At 37.4% G+C, this 23602-nt stretch overlaps 1 long non-coding RNA gene across 1 annotated transcript in view; it reads right to left on the reverse strand.

Annotated features, from left to right (window-relative positions):
* Window positions 1-18477, reverse strand: part of LOC121676842 — a 54557-nt gene extending 36080 nt beyond the window's left edge. Inside the window, exons 1-2 of the long non-coding RNA XR_006020626.1 lie at window positions 18224-18477; window positions 16328-16457 (exon numbers count right to left, since the gene is read on the reverse strand). This is a non-coding gene — a long non-coding RNA (uncharacterized LOC121676842). The remainder of the gene's footprint in view (window positions 1-16327; window positions 16458-18223) is intronic.
* Between the last annotated feature and the right edge of the window lie 5125 nt (window positions 18478-23602).

Genomic DNA, 23602 nt, shown 5'->3' on the forward strand with positions numbered 1-23602 from the left:
CCTCCATTTTTTTGTTGGTTTTTTTCAGTAATTTGTTCCCCATCTTCTTCCTCAGCTGCTGGTAAACAGCCTCTCAACTGCAGTTCCTTATCTATTTGTGATCCATCAGGAGAAAAGAATAAAAAGTAATGAGACAAAGGAACACAAACACTTGCTTCTGCTTCCTCAGCAGCCCTTGTTTGGAAGTTTGGGTGGTGGTTAGACCAGGAGTTAGCTCTAGAAATGCAGAAGTCTTTCTGATCTTGAGGTGCCAGCCATGTCTGACTGGTGGAAAATATATAAATATATAATTTTTTAAACAAAATTTGGCTGGTCATTGTCCTAAGCAGCCTCAAAGCACTGTCTAGAAGGTATGGAGTGGGGAACACTCAAGTAGATCTGGGAGCAGCTGAGGAACTGGAGAAAAGCATTTTCTGGGGCACTGTCTGAGAGCCCTATCGCAGATATCAGAGCTGGTGAATGTGTGTGTATATATATATATATGTATCTATATATATCTCCATGCATCGTACCACCCCTTCTCCTCCAACCCCCTAATATCTTCTGACACTTGAATTTTCAAATTGAGAATTGGCTTGACTAACTCTTCAGGCATTTTCTCAAAACTCTCTTTCTGCCCATACGAAAAGCTGTCTCCACGGATCTTATAACTCATTCATGATTATCACTCTTATGATTGAGGTCTCTCATAATTATGGTTTTTTAGGTTAAGTTTATTTCACAGCCTGATATCCTTCTGACACTAATTTTTATAGATTGATAAGTAACTGAAAGATGAATCACTATTTCCAGCCCATCTGACCCGTTTTTATGAGTCGCCCGTCCTGGTTTCCTGTCTGAGGCACTGATACAAGGAAAGGATTCCCTTCTTGACTATTTTTTCCTCTTCTGCATTTGAAACACCTTTGTTTCAGATGCAGATTCCTGGATGATGATACTTTAAACACATGTATTTATTTTTTTCACCAGGTCTTACTTTATTCATATCAGGATCTCACAAAGTATTTTTTTCAAAAAGTAAATGTTTTTAAATGATATATCACAGACAGTGGGTCAGGATGGAATTTAAAGAGGTCATTCATGCTGACTACACTCAGGCACAGAGAAAGGATTAATCATAAAAGTTCACGATGAACGTTTTTCTAAGTTGTTCTTAGAAACATAGAGTTACAAGTTGCAGAAATCCCTATAATGTTCTAATCCACTCCTTTTTCTGCAGAGGAAAAGCTTTTCCTGCTGTGTAACCCAGACTGCTTTTGGTGCTGCATAAACTCCACTCTTTCTCACTTCCTTTACACAGAAGAATAAGTTCAATGATACACCACAAATGTAGAGTTTTGTTATCACTCACCTAAATTGCACTGTTATAATCTGTGAGTTGAACCCCACTGCTTTTCTCTTGTTTTTCTAGATGAGTCATGATTTGCATCCCAGCGAGAGAAAAATTATACAAATCACATAACCAGCAAGAAATAAAAATGGGAAAAAGATGGATGAAAGGAGAATCAAATCTACAGATTTATGAACTTAATAATGCAATTTACATAATGTCTTTACCTCTGTGTTTTATTATTGTTTTATTTATCTTTTTGTTCTTCGGTTAATCTCATATTCATTTGTCCCGTAGATGAATTCTGGATTATTAAAATATGAATTGGATCAGGGGACACACTGTCTGATTAAAATAATATCCAGTTACTTCATGCTGATATACACCGAGGCTAAAATCTAAATATTGGAGCATTATCAATCTACAGCATGTTTTAACAGCATAGCCTGAAACTACTAATTGTATTCCAGGAATTAAGGGTGGGGTTTTTTCACTAAATGAGAACAGAAGATAATGAAGTAAATGATTAAGCAAGCAGAGGTTCTCCCAGGCTGTATCTTAATGTATCACTGGAGACCATTGTGGACTTCTGTTCATAAGGACAGCCTATTAAAAATGACATATACAGGAGAAAACAGAACTTTTGAGACAATTGAGGCTGATTAATGTCTAAAATATTTATTTTAAAAGTTGCTTAAAGAACAGATAAGAGAGATAACCTTTATTGCTACTGCAGCAAAATTTGTGTTAGATTGTGATTAGAATGCTATGAACTATATTTTTATTAACATGCTAAAATTAGTGCATCATTCATTTCCTCAATGTAATAAATAAAAATGATTCAACAGTGATATGATGAACATACTTTATTCCTCATCCAGTACCATTACACTTGGTCATGGGGAATCTGCTGGAATCAAGTTATACCAGAAAGACTTATTTTTTAAAATATTTTATGCAATCCAAATAGATTTCAATTCACTTCAAAGTGCTGATTTCAGAACTGCAGACAGTATTAAAAGAAGTGTATCTGCTTTATAAGAGCTCATCTATTTGCTTCTTTGAATCACAAGCCACATCAGCATTTGAATTCTAAATAAAGATTGGCCAAGGCCATCCAGAGCTCAAATAGTGAACCTCAGGAGATCCAAGAAAATGTGTTCTTATGCAAGTTTTGGTCTGTAATAAATGCAGCTCTTCATCTCTCCTCACTCTAGATATATAAACAATCATGTTGCATTATATACAGTATGTTAAAACATTTACATTTGGGAGGATGATGTTATTTCCCAAAGTTGTAGGTGTTTGATATAACTACAGAGTACCTTCTAAAGATGGAAAAATTACAATGGAAATTAGAAATCAGTGAAGAAGGAATAATCTGATCAAACAGAGATGTGCATTTCCAGCAGTTTGAGTTAGTCACAGATCCTTCCCTGCTTGCTTCAATATCTTATCAATATAAAGTGAATTCACCTCAGAAAGGCTTGGTCGAAGTTTCACGACACAGGGACACATAGAAACACAGAACAGGAGCAGAGAAGGATCCAGAACACATTCACTTACACAAAATGAGCACAAAATGAGTCCAGTATTAGATATGCCACAGGGATGTGTAAAAGTTTGTGATGAGATATCAAGGGAGAACTGAAAGCACAATATGTAGATGTGACAGTGAAGAAGTTAGAAAATTCTGACAGACCTATACTGACCATGATATCCTGTTCTGGATAACAGTATAGCCTCATTCAGCTTAAAAAAATATATATAGTGAAAGCAAATCTCCTTTGTCAACTCCTTGTTTTTTATTAATTAAAATATTACTGAATTGTTAACAAAGTTTTTTCAGAAAGGGGGAAATGGGAAATTACATCATTGGTGAGTTATGCAGCTTTATGCCTTCCAATACACACAAAATTACAAAATTGTGAAATTGTGAAACTATTTAAAAGGAATTCTATATCCTTGTCTTTTCCAAGGGAATGGTGAAAATTATATTTCTTGTTCGGAAGCAGTCAGAAATTAATTTCCGTAGTGTCCAGAGTCCTATACCCTCAGACACACCAGGAAGTGCATTCCAGGATAATTATAGAAATCACTGTGCTGCTCCTTGATTTGTAAAAGCCATTGCACAATGACCCATTATCACACAGACTTGTGTACCCAGGCTCTTATGTGATACTGCTTAATTTATCCAATATGTAGCTCACTCAGTTGGGTGAATATTTCTCCTTTTGAGATCAGGTACATGAACTAGAATTGGAGGGAAAAGAGAAGAAGAAAGAAAAATAAGGCATAAAGATCAAACCTTATGAAACCTTTAAGCACAGGTAGAACAAAAAGCTAAAGTGCTAGGAGAAATCGCTATTCCCAGTGTATACTTTCCACTCTTTAAAGAACGCAGGTGTTCTGGGGACAAAGGAGTGATACACAAGCAGTTTGTACAAGTAGTTCTCATGGTTCCCTTGGAATGCTTCCAAAGTGCTGGTCCATGCTTGGCAAATCCAGTGTGAACATCAGCACCAAAACATTCTTCCCATGTCACAGCTGTTGAGACAGGACATTAATCCTGGTGTTTCTCTTAAAGCCACAATTTGTTTAGGTGAGATGGATAATGGTCCAAGAAGGGTGTGATAACTCCATGGTGTCTCAAGTTCATCAACACTGTGTTCCAAAGATCTCATTCAGGCTATGAACAGGAGGATCTCATATCTCACCTGTATCTCCCACAGACAGGTCTTGTTTTGTCCTTAGCTGGACACGCAAGCCTGAAAATCAGGATTTGCAAACCCAGGCGATTTTGTTCTATGTTAATGTCATATGTTCCTTAAATTAAGGATCCTTGGGGCCAGGAAAATTGTGAACTGAATGCTTAGTTAGTAAACAAAGACAGTATAGATATGGCCTGATTCTTCTTTAATTAAATTCAATGTAGAGGGTCCCATTAAGTCTAAATAATATGGATTTAGAATTTCATGAATAATATGCATATTACTTCTGTTTTGAAGGGAACATAGGGAATAACGGATAATAAAATAAATGCACTTTTCCAAAACCTTTTTATTGTTATGACTTCCTGACTCAATTAAGAGTTTAATTATAGACTTAATATTGCAAGTTTTCTTTTGTAATGTAATTAAAAAATAGATTGCTACTGTTGAAGACAGCTTAGATACAATGTCATTAATTCAAAATTATATATTGGAAAGCAATCTGTTGCCATTTTATTAACCTATCATGCATCTAGATGTGTTAAAGTGATTTGCTGGCATTTCAAACACCATTTGAATACCAATAAGAAAGTAGCTAAACTGTGCTAATTGACACTTTGGAAGTGGGTTGGTTAGTAACTTGTAGCTCCTTTGAAATATCTCAGTTAAAGCCTAATCATCTTTTTCAAGTAGATTGCACTTAAAGTATTTTAATGAACACAATTAAGACTTAATTGTTTATGTTATTTTTTTATCATAATTGGCAGATTAATTAGATATGCATCTTCATATTACTGTTTAATAGGTGTTCTTGTTATCAGTTGACATTTAAGAATGCTGCAATCACTGTTCTTTTATGTTTTAATATCTAAATTGAGAAACAGTGCTTTGGAAAAGAAGGAATGAATATAATTGTCCAGATTTTGTGTAGCAGTGGAATTGCTATACTGGATCAGACCCATGAACTGTCATCTTCCCTGATGTGTGCAAGAACCGGATGCTGAAGAAGAATGAGTAAATCCTCCTATCCCCATTCAGCAGATGTGTAATATCTCCCCAAGGACGTCTCATTGAAATCCCAAAGGATTTAGATTAAATCATTAAGTACAGGGTTAATTTTATTTTCTTTTTAAAATTTCTGGTAGTTTTAACTAGAATCTGTTTGAATGTTTCTTCTCCATATAAACCTACTGCCTCTATTGGAGCTTCTCTAATTCTTTAGTGAAGACTATTAACTGATATCAGAGTGCATTATAAAATGGTAAAAAGCAAGTCTCTGCAAAAAGTCCAACAAAAATCATGCCTGAAGTTACAAAAGCAAGTCTCAACTCCAGATTTCTTTGTCTGAAGAACAGGAACACTAGGAAGAAAGGAAGTAAATAAAATGTTACAGAAGAAGTTCAGATCTGCAAATTTTTCTTGGAAGAAAATTACCATCCCTCAGTATTCCTAAAAAAACCCCAAACAGACTGAGAAATAAGAATCACATAAGAAATATCAAGCCTTTGTACTAGAGAAGTCATGCCTGCTCCCTAGGAATCAGCAGAAAATGGCTAAAATTGGCATGATTTGTGACAGTTTTCAGTAAAAGCTGTCAGGACCATCTCTTTGTGCAGCCCTGTCCCAGGGACATCACAGATTTCACTCTGCTGGGCTACCTGTCTGCCTGGCCAGCATGAATTCACTGGAGAGCTGGTTCCCAGTTCTCATGAGGTCTGGCAATATGGGGGGCCAGCTCACCTGTGTGACTGAGAGTCTTGACTAATTCCCATGTAAAAACTTCCTCAAAGTGTATCCTGGTTCCTAAACATCTTCCCAGAAAGGCTGATTGAAAACCTTCCTGGTTCTCACCAGCAGTTCACCAAAACTACATCAATATGGCCATTCTTTTATGCAATTCAAACAAGCTTTAACTGCAAATTCTCAATCAACTTTATTCTCTGAAAATGCTAAATTCGAGGTATGATTCCTGAGAAAGCGACATAGATACCTCAGGGTGCATTGAATAAGCACATCTGAGTTGCCACTGAATTCTAACTTTTCTGTGCTTTCTCCTATTATTCCTAGACATTTCCCTGAAAAAATTGCTCATACTGTGCTATGAGGCTGTCTGCAGTGTGGGCACTTGACAGTGAAAGATAAATTCATATGCACTGTCATTTCACTACCGATAGAATATTTACGATGGCAGAAGAGAGTCAGACTCTCAGCCTTAAGCTGGAAGCCTCTGGCACAGGATCCAAAATTTGGTAGCAGAAATGACCAATATAAAACAAGGGGAGAGCAATGTACCTCAACAGAAGAACAAAAAGAAAAAAAAAAAAACTGGAAAAAACCCCACAAAATGACCAGACATTTGGAATATGTCTTGGATAGAACAAGTGAGAAACACTGAATATGAGTGTGAATAAAAATTCATTCACTCTCTTCTTCCTGAGTCTAGGTTCTATCCTCTGTTATGGATTTAAATATATATATTTTAAAATAAATGAGAGGGGATTAAAGAGATTAAAGCTTCTATCTTCTTCCTTCCAGGGAGAAGTTCCTAATTTCTGCCCTTCCACTGGTAGTGGATAAAGGATATAGAAAAATCTTAGTCTAATGGTTAGAGATCTGATCTAGGAAAAGGGATTTCATGTTTCATTTCCTGAACTCTTTGGAAACTTTATACAGGACTCAAAAAGAAATTAACCCCTCAGAGCAGGAAACATCACATCCAGCTCCTGCCTAACCTTCCCAACCGCCTGGGTGCGGAGGAAGGTCATACAAGTGTAAATATCCTTTCTACCCTTGGGTCCTCTGAATGGTTGAGGGTGCTTAGGAAAAGATTATAAAAGCCAGGGAAACACTAGTGGGCAGAAGAGAAGAGAGTATTAATCCTGATGCTTTCCTTCTGACCCTACGAGAACTTCTTTCCTTCTGACCTTATGAGAACTTCTTTCCTTCCTATGCAGTGACCCAGGGCTAACAAAAAGTACAGTTCTGTTGGAATAACCAAATATACATTATTTTTGAGGCAAACATGAATATTCGTGCAATCATAGCTATATAATCTTCAAAGCCATCTTCAGTCTATCCATCCTTCCCAGGTCAAGGCATAGCAAATGCTATATTTAGTCTCCAGCTTCCAGATAAAGAATTTAGTGCAGCAGCAAAGAGGGAGAAGAAAAATGGGCTGTATTGAAATTGTACAGGGATACATTACATAGTAATTCATGAACCTGCTGTAGCTAATGCTGTTATCACAAATCTACTGCTATTTATGGTGCTAGGGTATGCAAAGAAATGCTCAATTCAGTTTTACATATGTAAATTAAACATATAAAACTGCACATCTTTCCTTATTAGGCTGTGAAATGTTATGACTCAAATGTGACAAATAAGTTATTCATAGGTACTGGTGGCCATCCATTTTATACTATTCCCTGCAGACCACAAATACCTTTATATCCTAATGAATTCCCAGACTCTCTGGCAGAATCAGCCAAATAGATTTTAAATATTTTAAAGCATTTCTGAATAAGTTAGTAGGTACTCCACTCTAGATCCTATTATATTCCCCAGCAAATAAACTACTTTTCCTTCTGGTTTTTTTTCCCTCTGGATTCAGTTTGATTGCTGTCTGAAGAAAAACCTTGAAGATAAAGTTGATTAATTTTAACAGAGATAAAGAGTCATTTGAGTTAAAATCCACCTTGTGCCTTCCACATTCCATCTTCCTGCAATAACACAGATTTGAGACTGCCAGCTGTAAGGAAATGTTGGTGTATTTTACCAGTCAGTAATGTGGGATTTTAGAACTCAGTGCTGAATCCAGAGATGTACCACAGATTTTACTTGTGACATAAGAGGTCCCCTAATTTCTTTGTCTCATATTAACATCTGGAAAAAAAATCTATGTGCATCTCACAGTACATTTTGGTGTCTTAAATATATTACAAAAAAAAGGGAAAAAGGGTACTGATGTGCAATCTCTGAAAATGTCCAAAGGACCTGGGTATTGAAAAATTCAGGGAAAAGAAAGAAATGTGGAACTGATGTCACAGATCTGTTCCTCAATTCATGTTTCTCAGAAGGGCTGATAGAAAAGACACCATGATCCCCCACAGCTTTATGAAAGCAATCCCTAACTGCTTTTTGGAAGCCCAACTTCTCCCAAATGTTATTGTCTTGGGAAGATTAGATGAGGAAGGAATAATTAATTGAAATTTATTAAACAAACAGAGAAATGAGATATTCTTGTGTAGTCCTCTCAATCTAGTTGTATTTGCTTACAGCCACTGTCCCTAAGGGGCTATTAAACTTCAACAATCTTTCATTCAGCTGAGTATGGTCATTCTCTTAAGCCTCTGACATGAAAAAAAAGGTATTTTCCTCCCAAGGAGTAAGTTTGAAGTGTGTGTAATTCAGAACTATTAGAAAGTATTTCACTGTATTCGAGATATTAGATTGTACTTCAGTTTCACCTTTCAGAAATGCTGATACAGTGGTGTGATGTCATTTGAAAGAAGACAATACACAGATTGGGAAATTGGGAATGAGGACTGAAAAATGTTTCTGTTTATTCAGAATTTTTTGAAAAATAATAATAATTAACCACAAAACCTTTATATTATCTGAACTCACAAAGGCAGCTGAACTGTTTTTCAAAAGCACATTCCTTTGCATGCCTATGTCAGGTACACGGAACCATGAATACTTAAACCTGCTCTTGGCTGCTCTTGAGACACATTCTAGTTAGAGCAAGGTGTGTTACCTCCCAGCTTTTACAGAGCTAAAAGTTAGTCAGCCCAAAACTTAATAGATTCCCGGATTTCCTCAGGCAAGTGATTGAGAATTTTTTCTTGACAAGATGTTTTTAGGTAAGAAGTACATTCTAAAATGATGGAAAACTTTTGTCTGGTCTTTCATCTGTAATGCTGTTGCTTTGTAGGGAGCCAGCTGTGCATGTCATGAATGCAATGCCATAGTTTTGATAGATTGGTATTTTCCTGTGTTATTGAAAGGTGAGAGGTAGGCCCTGGGAAGTACTTATGCCTTAGAAGCAGAGAATTTTAAATTTCATTTTATTTTAGGGCTTTCCCACACCGATGACTAGGCCAGTGAGAAGCAGAGACAGCCACAAAGTAACTATCCCAATACCCACAGGTCTCCATTAAGCATTATCCATATCTACAGGGAACCAAAACAGATTTTCTTTAAGGCAGGAAAAGCCCTTCTGAGTATAATTAACCTCACCAAATTGAATTTTTATCAATTTACTTCCACAGGATCTGCCCTGTGTTTATTTACTGGCTTCTGTTCCTATATGTTACTTGTTTTGTTTTAAAGTAATATTGTTCACTTCAATTTTGTTACAAATTACAGCCTTTCAGGGGGATTAGTCAGGAGTCTCACGCAAGAAACTTATAAAGAAGTGGAGGGAATATAAGCCAGTGATTAATCACATATTGGTCTCAAAAAGAGACCTTTCTTCCCCTTTTATCCATATCTCATGTGCAGTCTCCAGCCTCCTGAGACAAAGCTGAGTTTATCTGCAGACTGGCAATAACAACAACACTGCAGAGGTGAAGAGGAGATAAGCCAAGACTCTTTATGAAACTGCTACTAGCAAAATGAATGCCCCAAAGGGTTGGAATTGGCAGTTAACTCTAAGCTGTTTTCTTCAGAAGTGCAAAAATAGCCTTTATGTTTTCCATCAAAACAAAACTTTAAGCCACTGCGTTTAGGAAAGAGAAAATTCTTTCAAAATTGGCAAGGGAGAAATGTTTTCGGTTGTTGTGTTGTTCTTTCTGCAGGGTTTGTGCCCACAGTTTACTCAGCAAATTTCACAGCACCTTTAAGGTTTTATTTGTGTTCCTCTAAGCCTTGGCCTTGAGATTCAAGAAAGTGTGTTTAAGCCAGGCTGGATGGGGCCCTAAGCAACTTGATCTGGTGGGTGGTGTTGGAACCACATGATCTTTAAGCTCCCTTCCAACCCAGACCATTCTACGATTCTCTGATACACTTCCAGTTTAGCACAGTCTCCTAAAACTAATTGGATAATTCTGGGTAATCCCAAATACTCCAAGTGATGTTCTAGCGAACCAAGTGACTCATTTTAAATCCCAAAACCTCACACTACATCCCAGTGTTGACAGCATGCCATACCAGATCTGCCACTCAAACACCCAGGACTGAAGAATTTAACTGATGTCTTTTCAAGCAGTGATGGTTCAGGGCTGAAGAATGTACACATCAATCCCACATGTTAAAGAAGATCTAATCTAAATCTGCCCTCTTTCGGTTTAAAACCATTATCCCTTGTCCTGTCACTACATGCCATTGTAAAATCCCTCTCCAGGTCTCTTGTAGCCCCTTTAGGTCGTGGAAAGTGCTAAAAACACCTCCTTGGAGCCTCTTTTTCTCAAGGCTGAGCAACCCCAGCTCTCGAAGCCTGTCTTCATATATCCATAACATGCACTGGTGCCTGTCCCACTTCTTTCTTACTCAAGAACAGGGGCCAATTCATAAATTTAGTTCTGTTAATAAGGGCTGCATCCAAGCACGTACATAAAAGTTTGGAGAAGGTCTAGAATATCAGGTTTACTCTGCTGAAGAATGTAGACAGTGTTTCTTTGTGGGCTTGGGGTTTCTTTTTAGTATAGAGTTTTATTACCATGCCATCCTCATTCTTTTTCTGGCTTCCTTGTAGTGGAACCGAACAAACTAATTAAAAATGTTCAGGATCCACTATTACTCATTTATAAATTGGGAATGTTCCATTCATTTCTTACACAGGCATGTGCAGAGATTACTTGCTTGTTTTACAAGTGTTATGTAGCATACAATCCTTTTGTTCCAGAAGTTAAGACCTCAGCTACAGACATTTTGCTTTGGATTAAAAATTGGCATGCACTGCTTCCTTCAGAAACATAATTCCTTTGGCAAATTGCCCTTTTATACTTCAACAAGTTTTCCTTCTTGAACACAGATTTTTACTCTCTGCTTTTTTCTCTGTTAAAAAGCCCTTTTTTATATTTGGTACACTTGGACATATACTTTCTACTTCATAGCAAGGCCTCTGCTTTATTCTTGCTTAAGGTATGGTCAGGGGAAAATGGTTCTCCTTGATTTTAGTCATTATCAAATTGTACAATATTTTTTCTTTTCACCTCTGATTGACATACATGTGGATAACCCCCCAGAATTCAGATAGTGCTCACTCATGTTTTAATCCATTTATGTATCTGAATAATAAAAAAAAAAAAAAAAAAAGAAACAGTAATATTTAATAATACCCAAAATGTGTATGTCATTGCTGGGCTGTATTACAGAAACATCCACAAACCAGGGAGCAGAAACACATCAAGAAAATAAATAAAGCAAGTAATGGAGTGGTGATGGTTTTCCTCTTTCCCTGTCAGTAAATACCTTCCTGTTCGGAGTCCAAAGACAATTATAAGTTCTCTGAGTTACCCAGGAACAGTTTGTAGAGGGTGAAGGGAGAAGTTAATCTAACCCAGACTCATCTAAAAGTTAGATAAGTACATCTGAGCTAGTTAGCTCATGTTCCCTTTATAACCATTGGGAAAAAAAATATAAAGAATCCTCAGAGGGAAATTCACCCAGTCTGTGTGAAAGATCCATGCTAGTGTGTGATGGGCTGTTTATTGGGACAACCCAAGTCCTAGCATGCACTCAAACATTTAATGTTAAACAACAATAGAGATGAGTCTCATCCTGGATTAAAGCTTTATGTCAAGTTCCCTACAGTTTTTTCCCCTTTAATTCTGTTTCCCAAGTGTATTTACACAACAGAATGGACAAATTGCCCTCTTAGCCTATGTATGCTGCTTGACTTGTCAAAAGATGCTATTCTCATTTTACACAGAGCTAGCTGATAAAATATGACAATTTGGCATTGGGTGTGAAATTATTCATATAACTCTGGATTTTCCTGCTTTTCAATGCCATTTTTAATTGAATCACCTTTACATATTAGTTTTCTCAGCTGGTTAGAGGAATCAAAGAATAGAAATCATTGCAGAACTGGAGATTCATTTCACAAAACACTTAGATGAAGTTCAGCCCAATATAATTTTCTTAGAGTCCAAACAGCAAATCACTGTTTAATGTAAGAAAAAATGGAAAGACAATCAGACCTAGGTTTTTACACGTGGACATCAAATTTGTGTGAATATTTTAAAAATATTTCTTTCAATACAAAAATGACTCAACTTTCATACATCACCCAAAAAAGCCGATGTTTTTCTTTAACTATTTAATTATCTGCTCCCACTTCTTTTACTTCTGTTGCCAGCTGTAACTTTATATGTGGTAGCTTTTGCACCACATACGTTTACTTTCATGTATACTGAGAAAAGACCAGCACAGTAAAGCATGCTCAGGGTCACAAATATATGTCAACGTGTATCATATATCCTCCTTTCCATGTGACTGACTCTAACCAAATGAGACAGCTGTTAAACTAGGCAGGAAGCCAGGCTGGGATTTAAAGGCTAAAGGAGACTTAACATTAAAATAATTCTTTAAAAAGAAACCCACAGCAGCTGTAGTCACTAGAAAAACCTGAAGGTCAGTGTTATTTCACTGTAGCATCACACTCCAGTGCTAGACTGTTCATGTAATGAGAGAAATCAACCTACACTGAGCATAACTTAATTATGGTTGCTGAAATTTGGTGTTACAACTGTCTAGAAGCTTTTGCTCATTAATTGTGTAGAAAGTTAATGACATGTAAACTGCTTTTTAAATCTTAATTTGTTCTTTATATTTCAGAACTTCTGTCTGTCAGAATTCAGAGAGCTGACAAAAGAGGATTTAAGCAAATAGTGCAGTATAAGAAAATGTTATGAATGCATGAAACAGCCACAAGATGAGTTAAAGACATAGATTGTGCTTGAGGATATGGAGGACCAAAGAAGACCATTGAAGTCACACCAGAAATCAAACTTGCCCAAACATGAGAGCTCATGTCTCCTTTCTTCCTCTATGAGAACAATAAGCAGAATACAAAACATCTGTACTCATAAATAAAATTCCCATGTAAGCAAGATATAAAACACAGAGATGAGTTTAGCCAAGTTCTATCTGCTCTACCTGGTATTACTGCAGTTTGGATTTCTGGTTGTTCAACATACACAAGTCTGCTTTCCAGTAGTTACTGACACCTCTCCCATAACACGAGTCCTCTCCGTAAGAGTGGAATATCAGCTTGCTCTAACCATGGCTGCTCCTGCTTGGATAAGCTAAATGAAAAATAGTCACACCAAAGGAGCTTGTCAGCAGATGAACCAGAAAGAGCTGGACAGCCTTTAGCTCAGAAATGTGCTCAGAAACTTATTTTAATGCTTATAAATATATATTTTTAAAATCCAAATCAGGTGAGAAATTTTAGTGTCAAGAAAAGAGGGTGCAATTGATATACATTCTACCCATTATATTTTTTTTGCCTTGTTTTAATGCTGAACTGCAAAATGCCATTATTTGAGATTTCAGTGCAATATTTTTTTGGCATATCATTGAATTTGGGGACTATATTTATTTTATAAGATGTTTATGAAGGCCATGACCCAGGATTTCTACTCGGAATAGCCTTTAGGATTCTGGTTAGATCTCTGTGGAACTCGAGTGAGTGTATAAAGTTAACTTTTCCTGAATCAGGATTAAAATAAGCTGTTATTTTCTGTTCAAGAAAGCTTCTACTAACTGGCAGTAATAACTTAAAGAGATAAAAAGGAGCTGTCAGTCTCAAAAAACCCTTGGTTTGAAAGGAGGTTAATCTTGCTAAATCCTAGACTGACGGAGATCTTGCAAGGATTCCCAGAGCTGAATATCCATCCAGATAAATAGAAATAGCCACTTCAAAATCTCTCAGAATTAGCCCCAAATTTCCTAAAGTACTAATGCAAAATCCTTCATTTGTTTATTTATTTATGTAGCTTGCTTTCTAGAGAGAAACTCTGCACATTTACATCCTGAAACCAGAAAGTAAGACACAAGCCAATTCAAAATAGAAAGTTTGATAAAGCAATAATTGAACTGTGCATTTGACACAATTAAAACATGCTAACTCTCTGCAAGCAGGACCAATTTCAAAGGTTTTCCAGCTTGTATAGTGAAGTCTGCAAGAGTTGTGTCTTGTCCAGCAAGGCCTTTCATCCTCAGTGTTTTCCCCTACAGCAGTTTCACTGGGGAGCATCAAACCCTGGTGGATGCCAGTGGTTTAATGTCAGTGCCAGGTATTTTTCAAGTTCAGTTGTCAGAGGAGTTAAACTCTTCTGGACCCACTGATTTAACGTGGCCTTCTTGTCCTGGAAAAAATTTGCAGGCACAGCAAAGAGGACAGTTTTGCCAAAGTGTCTGTGCTACCTCAGTGAATGCTGGGTAGCACGTGGAGATGGTGGAATGTAGGCAACACAATTTAGGGTAAAAAAGGCAAAATGAGTGAATGAAACAGAATGAAAATAATTATATCAAGGAAACCAAAACATTTCAGTGTTGGATGGGTTCTTTTGTTTGAGTTTTTTTAAGATTTCTGGATTGGCAAATCGTGAAGCTGGGATTGGATGTAGAGATTAGAAGGAAAACTAAACAAATCTAACAGGACTGCCAGAACTGTTAATACCAATACTCTTACTCCAAACAGCTCTGCATCATTTGGCAACAATCAATTCCGTTTGTGAAATGGGAGAGAGAAAAAAATGAACATAAAAGTACTGAGCCATTCAATAATTACCAGCTGAGATTCAATTTAGGGAACAGCTGAAAGGAGTGAGAGAAGGTCACACCAAATTAGAGGCCAAAATTCAATGCCCCTGGTCTTCTGAGTACCTCTGATGTGCTGTGTAGGAATGAAATTCCCTTGGCCTTTACTTGGAAGAGAAGCAAATCCATTCATTTCAGCAGTATCTGGGATTTCTTTCTTGGAACACCAGTTCCTGGTGCTGGTGGTGAGAAACATAGGTAATGATAAAAGCAGTTTGGCTACAATTTAGAAGACAGTTATACTGTTTCCAAGGAGAATGAAAAGCCACAGATCTGCATCATCTAAATTAATAGGAACTTTGGAACAGGGTTGAAAAAGAGGTTAGCCAAGACCTTTGCTGTTAGAAAACATGGAGTTTATGGTTGTTTATAGCCAGCTGTGTATGTCTTTAAGCCTTTATCAGGGAGTCTGAAGCCAAGGGTTGATTTGCTGCAAATTTAAACACTAAGAAAGCAGATTTAAGATGAATATAGTATTTTGTAGCATTCCTGCTTACACTGGCCAAAAGAAAAAAAAAAAAATACACTTTTTTAACTTGCTACAGAAGTAACAGAAAATTTATTCTCAGAATGGCAGGGGGTTGGAATGGAGGGGAAGAACAGAAAGGAGAGCTGATGGGGAACATTTGTTGTATGCAAAATTCACTGCAGTACAGGAAGCACTAAACTGTGTGATTATAGCGTATTGCATGCAAAACATGTCCCACATCTACTAAATCAGTGTTCCTCTGTGCCTGGTAAATATGATAACTAACCCCAGTGTTAAGATATTTCATCATTTGAACTTGTTCAAATAAACCATTCCTCCTCAGACTGTTTAAGGAAACTACTTGGAGCACCTTGCCAAAGCTAAATCCTGGGTCAAACTTATATTTGTTGTTGCAGCTGAGTCAGTCTTTATAATTCCCTTCTCTTCCCCCCTCAGCTCAGTCTGGTGCCCTTTACTTTAAATTGGAATCTGGAATCTTTCCAAAAACTAATAGAAAGTTCTCTGAGACAACATTGTGAGCACTCGTTTGCTCATCTAAACAATTTTCCAGCTTCCTCCAAACAGAAGGACTCTTACAAGGAAAGGATTCAAGAGCTGAACACATTTAGATTAGTGAAAGGCAGTTAAGAGGGTATTAAATCACAGTTTATAAGTACTTATGAGGGATTTAAAGCATTGCAAGGATTCACTAGGCATTGCATTTTTCTATTGCAAAATACATGGAGAATTTAATATGTCAATTTACCTTCAGTCTGCTTGCAAAATACAGGAATTACTACTTCCTGAAAAACAGGATTAGGGTCTACCCAAGCAGTCAGAAAGGGCAGGCCAGGGAAAGCTGTAGTACTCATCACTACCATTTTAAAAGCTTTTCAGGGGTCCATGAAATAAAACCTATAAGTATATATTTGGATAGATAAAATAGGTAGCAGCAGATAGTGAAACCAGAATACATTTTTTGCCAGGGGAGTTTTTAGAGTTCAACATATCTAATCAATCTATTGAAATAGAAAGAAAATAACTTACTCCAAACAGCTTTACTTTCTGTTCCAGGCCATTGACAGCACAGGAGAAACAGAATTTGGTTCATGGAGTTTAATGGACTTGAAGAACATCTGCTGTGTCCCTTGGACACTTAAAGACTGTTTTCACACACCTTAAATAAGGAAACAAACAAATAATGAATAGCTGTGCAGAAAGCAATTCCTTTAAAGATACAGGGCAGCATTCCACGAATTTTCACACTACTGTCTAAATCAAAAAGTGGGGAAAGAGCTGAAATCTTCAATTATGTTTGTGGTTCTAAGTTGCTACATAAAACACCTGCTGAAACACCAAAGCAGAGTTCAGAGTGCTGTGTCCCTCCAGCCTTCCCACCTTCTCTCATCTTTTGCAATCTCTGCTGCAGGATGGATTTATAAGAGTTGCCACAGGAGCTCTCTCTTCCACAAATGTGTCAGATTTTGAGCCTGTTTAGTGTCTGACCTTCTGAAAATCCCATTGAATTCCACCGTCTAATCATACACTGGGTGGAAAGAATGCTTATTTCTATCAGTTTCAGAGCAGCTCATTTGTTTTTCTGTTTTCAAAAGTGAATAATGCAAGAACTTACTCCTGACCGTTCCTCATTCTCTTTTTTCCATGCAGCTTATGATTTTGTTGGTCTCTATCATACTCTGCCTCACTTTTCTCATCTGAAAAGTCTCAAAATACTTGCTTAAAATCGCAAAATTGCTCAAAATACTTCTTTATAGAGAAATTTTTTCATGACTTTGCTCTTACCTACTTTTTTTTTATTCTATCTCCTTTTTCAAGTTGAGAAAAGAATTTCTATACAGGCACAAAGTTAAGTATTTCTCTTAACTTCTTTCCCCCTAGCATTTTTTGTGTTTTATTCTTTAGTATATTCAACAGCAATGCTCTGTTTTCCTGCGTGAAAGCTCCTTATCTCTGAGCAGGATTTCTGAAGAGACCAGAAGCAGTGACTCTTCGATCCTTTTCAGACTGGCAAAAGCTAATTTAGGGGTTGCCTCTCTTTATGTACAGTGAGAATTTCTGTCCTGTGTCTACTCCTTAGGATTTAACAAGAACTCTCTTCCATCAGCAATCGTAGCTCTATCACCCAGCATCAGGAAAACCTGCTGCAATTTCTTGCATGTATTTCACTTTAAAATGTCCTGAATCATTTTCTGTCATCTGCAAATTTTGTCACTTCTCCACTTGTCCCCTTTTTTGGATTGCTTATGAATATTTCAAACAACACAAGTCTTGCACAGATTCCTTTGGTGATGACTGTGAAAACTGGGCTTTTTTCTCTAACCTTGGAAGAGTTATAATTCTATCTCTCTTATTCCTCATGCTTTTTTTTTTTTTTAATACTGTCAAGTAAGTAGTTAGGGTTTTTTAAATTCCAGCTGTACTTTAGAAACCACAAGAGGTTTTGAATTTTGGTTTTTTGTTTGTTTTTTTTTTTGTGGGAATATTGGTGGTTGGTTGGGGGTTTTTGAATACTGACATATTAGACAAGACCTCTGGGATGTCAGAAATAACTTTTGTCTACAAAACCTTTTAAAACTCTTTTCCACTGTGTCTGATTTAAACACATGACTTTCAGTTCTGTTCTTTAAAATGTATTGGGAATTTAGCCTATTGGTCTAATATAAAAATCAGACCTACATTTCCATGGTCTTGCCAATATTTTTGAGTGTTACTTTTCTCTGATGTACTGTCTTTGAATCTTTTTATGATATTCAGGTCTTTACCCCTAAGGGTAAGATCCCCTAAAATTAAACCTATGGCATGGTTTAATTGGTTGTACAGGCAATTTTTTTTTTTTTCCGATCTCCCAGGATTTCCTGACAAACTTTCTTTTTCTTCTTCCCTTTTTGTCATCACCCATTTGCTCTATGAAATTGCAATTACCTTCTCATTCCATGGCTCAGCATCCCTCCTCCACCTGTGGTGTTCTCCCCTTGCTGGTCCACACTCTGGTGTTACATCTGTAACCGCTGGGCTGGCTTTGAATCAGAAACCTGTGCTGGAGTGTCTTCCTCTGACAAAGAGATAAGCTAACAATGATATTCTTATCATTAAGTGGCAGGAGCAGCAGCTGATGTGAGGTGCCCAAGGAATCAAAAGCCAGAAGGCACAGCAGGAGGTGTGACTTCTCCAGCAGCTGCCCTCACTGCTGCCAGAGAAGGCTTTGAGCCTTCCTGCTCTGCCCCTTCTGCTTTTCCCTCTCTCACGAAATAGAACACATTGAATACATCATGCATTTAGTTAGTTATTTTATATCCACCATAAACTAGGCTGCCTTCAACAACATTAAAAATGGAGAGGGGTCTAGCTTTGATTTTGCTTTTCATAGTTTCCTGTTTTCTTTCTCATTATACAAGCTGTAAATTTCCAAACTCTGCCATTTTCAGCTCTGGGGTCCAAGGATCTTTGAAAAAAAAAAATTGCTCTGGAAATGACAATAGTTTATTGCTTTCCAAATAATCATAGAATCATAGAATTATTTGTGTTGTAAGGGACATTAAAGATCACTAGTGTCTATCTCCCTGCTGTGGGCAGGGACACCTTCTGCTGGACCAGGTTGCTCATTGATTTTTATTTCTCTGTTTTCTCCTGGTAAAGGTGGATAATTTCCCTTCCAGCAGGGCATTCATGCTTCCCTTCCCCTTCTTTAAAGCTCGTAACTACTTTATTAGTCTCCTTGGAAAGGGTGAAGAAGAGACAATGTTACATTCTAGACAATGTTACATTAGACATTGTTCACAGCTGGTGGAAGTCACAGAAAATTCAGTGAAAACCTAATTGTAGAGGCAAGAATTAACTGGATGAATAATGAAATTTGAGGCAGTGTTCCAAAAATAAAAAAAATAAAAAAAAAAAAATCAAAAAAAGAAAATCCAGTCCACTATCAGTGAGCTAACAGAATAACTCTATTCATCTTTTTCCTTACTTACATAGAATTGGCAGTTTAAAGAAACATCTACTTCTTTTTTTTTATATCAGTGTATCCTATTTAATTGTATAGACTCAGTTTTACTCTTCTCAGAATGTAGTTACCTATTCTTTCCTTAATGTAGTGTATTGCCTTCTTTTACTTTATAACTGTCAGATTTTGGAATGTTAGGAAAATATCCTCATGCTGAGTAATATATTCCTCTACAAGAAAGCGAATGCACCTATTGTGCTGAATAGTGACACCAGCATGAGAAGGGGTCAGAATCTATCCTGAATTGTAAACAACAGTAAAGCTTCTGTTTTATCTAGAAATTACATTTTCCTTCAGCTGCTGACAATTCTAGGATATATTGGGTTAAACAAGTTTTCTTCAAGATTACTTCCTGATGTCTTAAATTATTTTGGTTTTGTTTCATTTTCTGGGTTGAGATGATATGGAGATTGATGGCTCACCATGGAGACCATTACTATGGAAATGTAAGAGACAAAGTTCATGAGAAATGTCAAGAACAGTCACTCCCTTTCCGTTTCAAAAGGAAGACTTCTACTAGGATGAAATATTCATAGTGGCTTTTTTCTTACTTCCCAATTAAAGACAAGGTTAATTGTCAGATCACTAAATGACAGGGTTAGAATAAGTGTGGATCTTATATTTTATAAAAATCAATAAATGCAAAGAACAGTTGTAGCACTGTACTCCTAATGGAGAATTCTGGTGTTCCTCAGCTGTATTTATTCTTTGTTTCAGCTACTGAGGATCTCAACCAGCCTTTTGCTTTCACAAAGAGTGAATTTTGATTTGAAGCAACAGCGTAGTTTGCTTTTGTGATCACCTGAGTTTTTCTCATCGTAAAGTAGATCAGTTTTAGTACTTACTTGTTAAATCAGTGCTCTAACAGACAGTGCAGCATCATTGAGAGCCAGAGAGGAGAGAGACAGACCAGCTTTCATCCGCCTTCCCAAGTGACTGAACCAACAAGTTATAAATAAACTCACATTTAAATTGACTGATTGGTCCTCCCATTCCAAATTTGGTTACTGTGTAAATTAATTTATTTTGGGGCAGGATACAGATGTATTTAGGATAATTTAAGAATCAGAAAGGCAAGATAGCTCTGGCACTTGATTAACAAACTGGGTAACGTTTCCACCATATTGCATATCTGAAGGAATAAATGAAAATTAAATTTCTTAAAAGAAAGAATCTAATGTGTTGTTCATTGGTACGGGAAAAAATGAGATGTCAAATCCCAGATACTTAGGGGAGATACAAACAGAGAAGAGAAAAGTAAATCATTGTACATTTCAAGATATTTAGGAAATAATGACCAAAATTTGGACAGAGATTATCAATATTTCCTCCCCAGATCTGGTATTCGAACAGTTTTTTTCAAAGCAATGCTTGATTTCCTACCTGCATGCTTCCTTTCTCCCTTTCTCTTTACTTCTACCCCAGGTATCAAATGTGAACCTTGCACGTTTTATTTTCTTTTTCACAAATATTGCTTAGGGTACTTCCTACAATAAATACATAATATTTCCAAGGTCTCCATATCCTTTTTAATAATTTTTAGGGTTTTGTCCAAGAAGTAGGAAAGTATTGGAAAACCAAGAGCTGAGACTCCAACTGGGATTTTTCTTTTCCGTCAACAAGTCATGGTGATGATAACATTTACTTAATGACCATTGTTATCAGTAATCTTAAAAAGATAAATTGTCATGACTTTCTATAAACATTGTAAGAGCAGGATAGAAGTAGCAGACAGACAAGAACCAACAATGTCATCTCGTTTAACTTCCTGGGACATGCAATTCTGAAGGAAAAGTTTCTTCCATCAGAAGGAGCAGACCCTGTTTCCCTGAACTGCTGGAATTTGGAATTCACTGCATTACTCTTCCCACCAATGAGTGTCGTATCATTGCACAAGGGGCAGCAAAGGCACAGCTGCAGCCTGGTTGCAACATGAAGCAATCCCACTGCTAAGTAGAAAAGCTGACACTTGATGTCTGCCTCCTCTTCTTTTTGCCAAATTGATTAATCTTTCCCCCTCTATCCACTTGTCCATCTTTATCATGCTTTTCAGTACTCAATTATCTGCAAGACTTCTATCCTTCTTTCAAGCTTGATGAAATTGGTCAACAGATCAGATGCCAGTACCTAAGGACAGACTGGCAAGTGAACAGCCAACACAATCATGTCAGCAAAAACTTCTTCAAGTGAGCCAGCCACAAGAAGTAAAAAGCTGCTAGCAACAGATTAATGGAATTAAATTTAGTCTCCAAAATGGGAGGCCGTGACAAGTCTTCTTGCTGAAGCTGATCCAGTTTTAATGAAAGAATTAAAGATTCATCAGGCTACAGGGAAGGAGTGAAAAGAATCATGACTCTGTCTAGTGGTTAGGGCACATGCCTGGCTGGCGAAGGATGTGAGTTGTAATTGCTTGGAAAGCATCAGGGCTCAGAAGATAAGTGATGAGAGTTGCTCTCACCATATACTTTTCATACCTGGCTGGCTGCAACATTCATTTGTGATGTCTGGTTTGTCCCTACAGGTGAGGAGGAAACTAGATATTAAGGGTTTTTTTTGGACCTTTAGTAACATTTTCCTCATATAACCATTGCTGCTGAAGCAGAGCCTGGTTGTGGCCAGGGTTCTGTTTCTTGGGCATCCTCCCTGGCTACCTCCTGGATCAGTCTCTGTGGGGGAGGTAAGAGGAGGGTCAGGGAGCTGGGAGTGTAGGCAGGACTTCAGCAAGACTCAAAAACACTGCAAAGATGAGGAATTTTCAAGCTTTCTCAGGAGGAAATAAACACACTGCAACAAAAAGCCTTGTTGATTGACAGCCATAGGATGGAAAACTTCATTGCTCATATCTGTAGCTGGAATGAAATCAGATGAAATTATTTTACTTTTCTGGGCATCGTAGAATCACAGAATGGTCTGGGTTGGAAGGGGCCTTAAACACCTTAAAGACCATCCAGTGCCACCCCCTGCCATGAGCAGGAACACCTTCCACTGTCCCAGGCTGCTCCAAGCCCTGTCCAGCCTGGCCTTGGACACTTCCAGGGATCCAGGGGCAGCCACAGCTTCTCTGGGAAAACTGTGCCAGTGCCTCACCACCCTCACTCTCAAGAGTTTCTTCCTAATGTCCAATCTAACCCTGCCCTCTGTCAGTTTAAAACCATTCCCCTTTGTCCTAATGTACATTCTGAAGTTAGATGAGCTGTGGAAGGCCCCATCAGCTGTAGGATCACACACGTTTCTCCAAGAAAGCCTCCTCCTGGACTGTTGTAGTAATCAAATAATAACTATACAACTACTAATTTCTAATTATGTGTAGACTGCTAAGGATTCTTTTTATCACTGATTTGGATTGGTTTTGCACCAGAAGCAAACCAGAAATGACAATTTATTGCTTCTCAGAAAAACAAAACAACCTACTTTGTGTCAATTTTGCCACCATTTTCATTTTAATTATAGGTGATGCCTGTATCATATATTGAAGTAACAATTTTGGCTATAGAGATATAGCTGAAAATGGTGTGTGTATTTGGGTAAAACAGAGTGAGACTTAATGTCTATATAATATCTAATCTAGGAATATATCTTCATGTGGTAACTCAGAAATCTTCATAGGCTGTTAGAACAGAATTAATCACATACTGTTGGCAGGGCAGTGGGAGACTCCTGGCTAACTCACATATATTTACCCCATTAGTTACACAAGATTTAACACCACATGGATTTGTACTGTCACACATTACAAATTTATCATTCATGATTGATTTATATTGTTGAGCACTTCTGCAGAGTCCTCACTTTCCTCACACAATGCACAGGGCCAAAATCAGATTGCAGCAGGTCAGTGAGGAGTGCAAAGAGTGACTCAGTAAATGCCATAAACCATCCTGGGCCTGACTCCTACCTTCTTGTGTTGCAGGGAATCAAATTCACAGGGACAATGTATTCCAAAATTTGGTTTAACTTTACTTGTCCTTTTTAGAATTTATGTGGGGATGTAGTACTTTGTGCACATGGTTTAGTCAGAGTCCATAGCAGTCATCTGACAAGAACAAGCCATTGCCCTTTTAGTTGCTTTCACATCACTGCATATCACACCAGCTCTGAGTGTCAGGAGGCTACTGAGGGGTAGGCTAGGAGAATTCCAGAGACACAGAGAGATTAAAAATATGTGTTTAAAAGACAGCTCATGAAGTAATCAAATGAGCACAGTCTGGTGCACTTAAAAAAAGGAAAAAAGAAAGAAAAAAGTAATTTGAAAATGGAAAGGAGAGGAGAGGAGAGGAGAGGAGAGGAGAGGAGAGGAGAGG

The sequence above is a fragment of the Corvus kubaryi genome, unplaced genomic scaffold, assembly GCF_017639235.1.
Source record: "Corvus kubaryi isolate FWS band 111438036 unplaced genomic scaffold, C.kubaryi_AGA036_p1.0 split1-131, whole genome shotgun sequence".
Taxonomy (NCBI): Eukaryota; Metazoa; Chordata; class Aves; order Passeriformes; family Corvidae; genus Corvus; species Corvus kubaryi.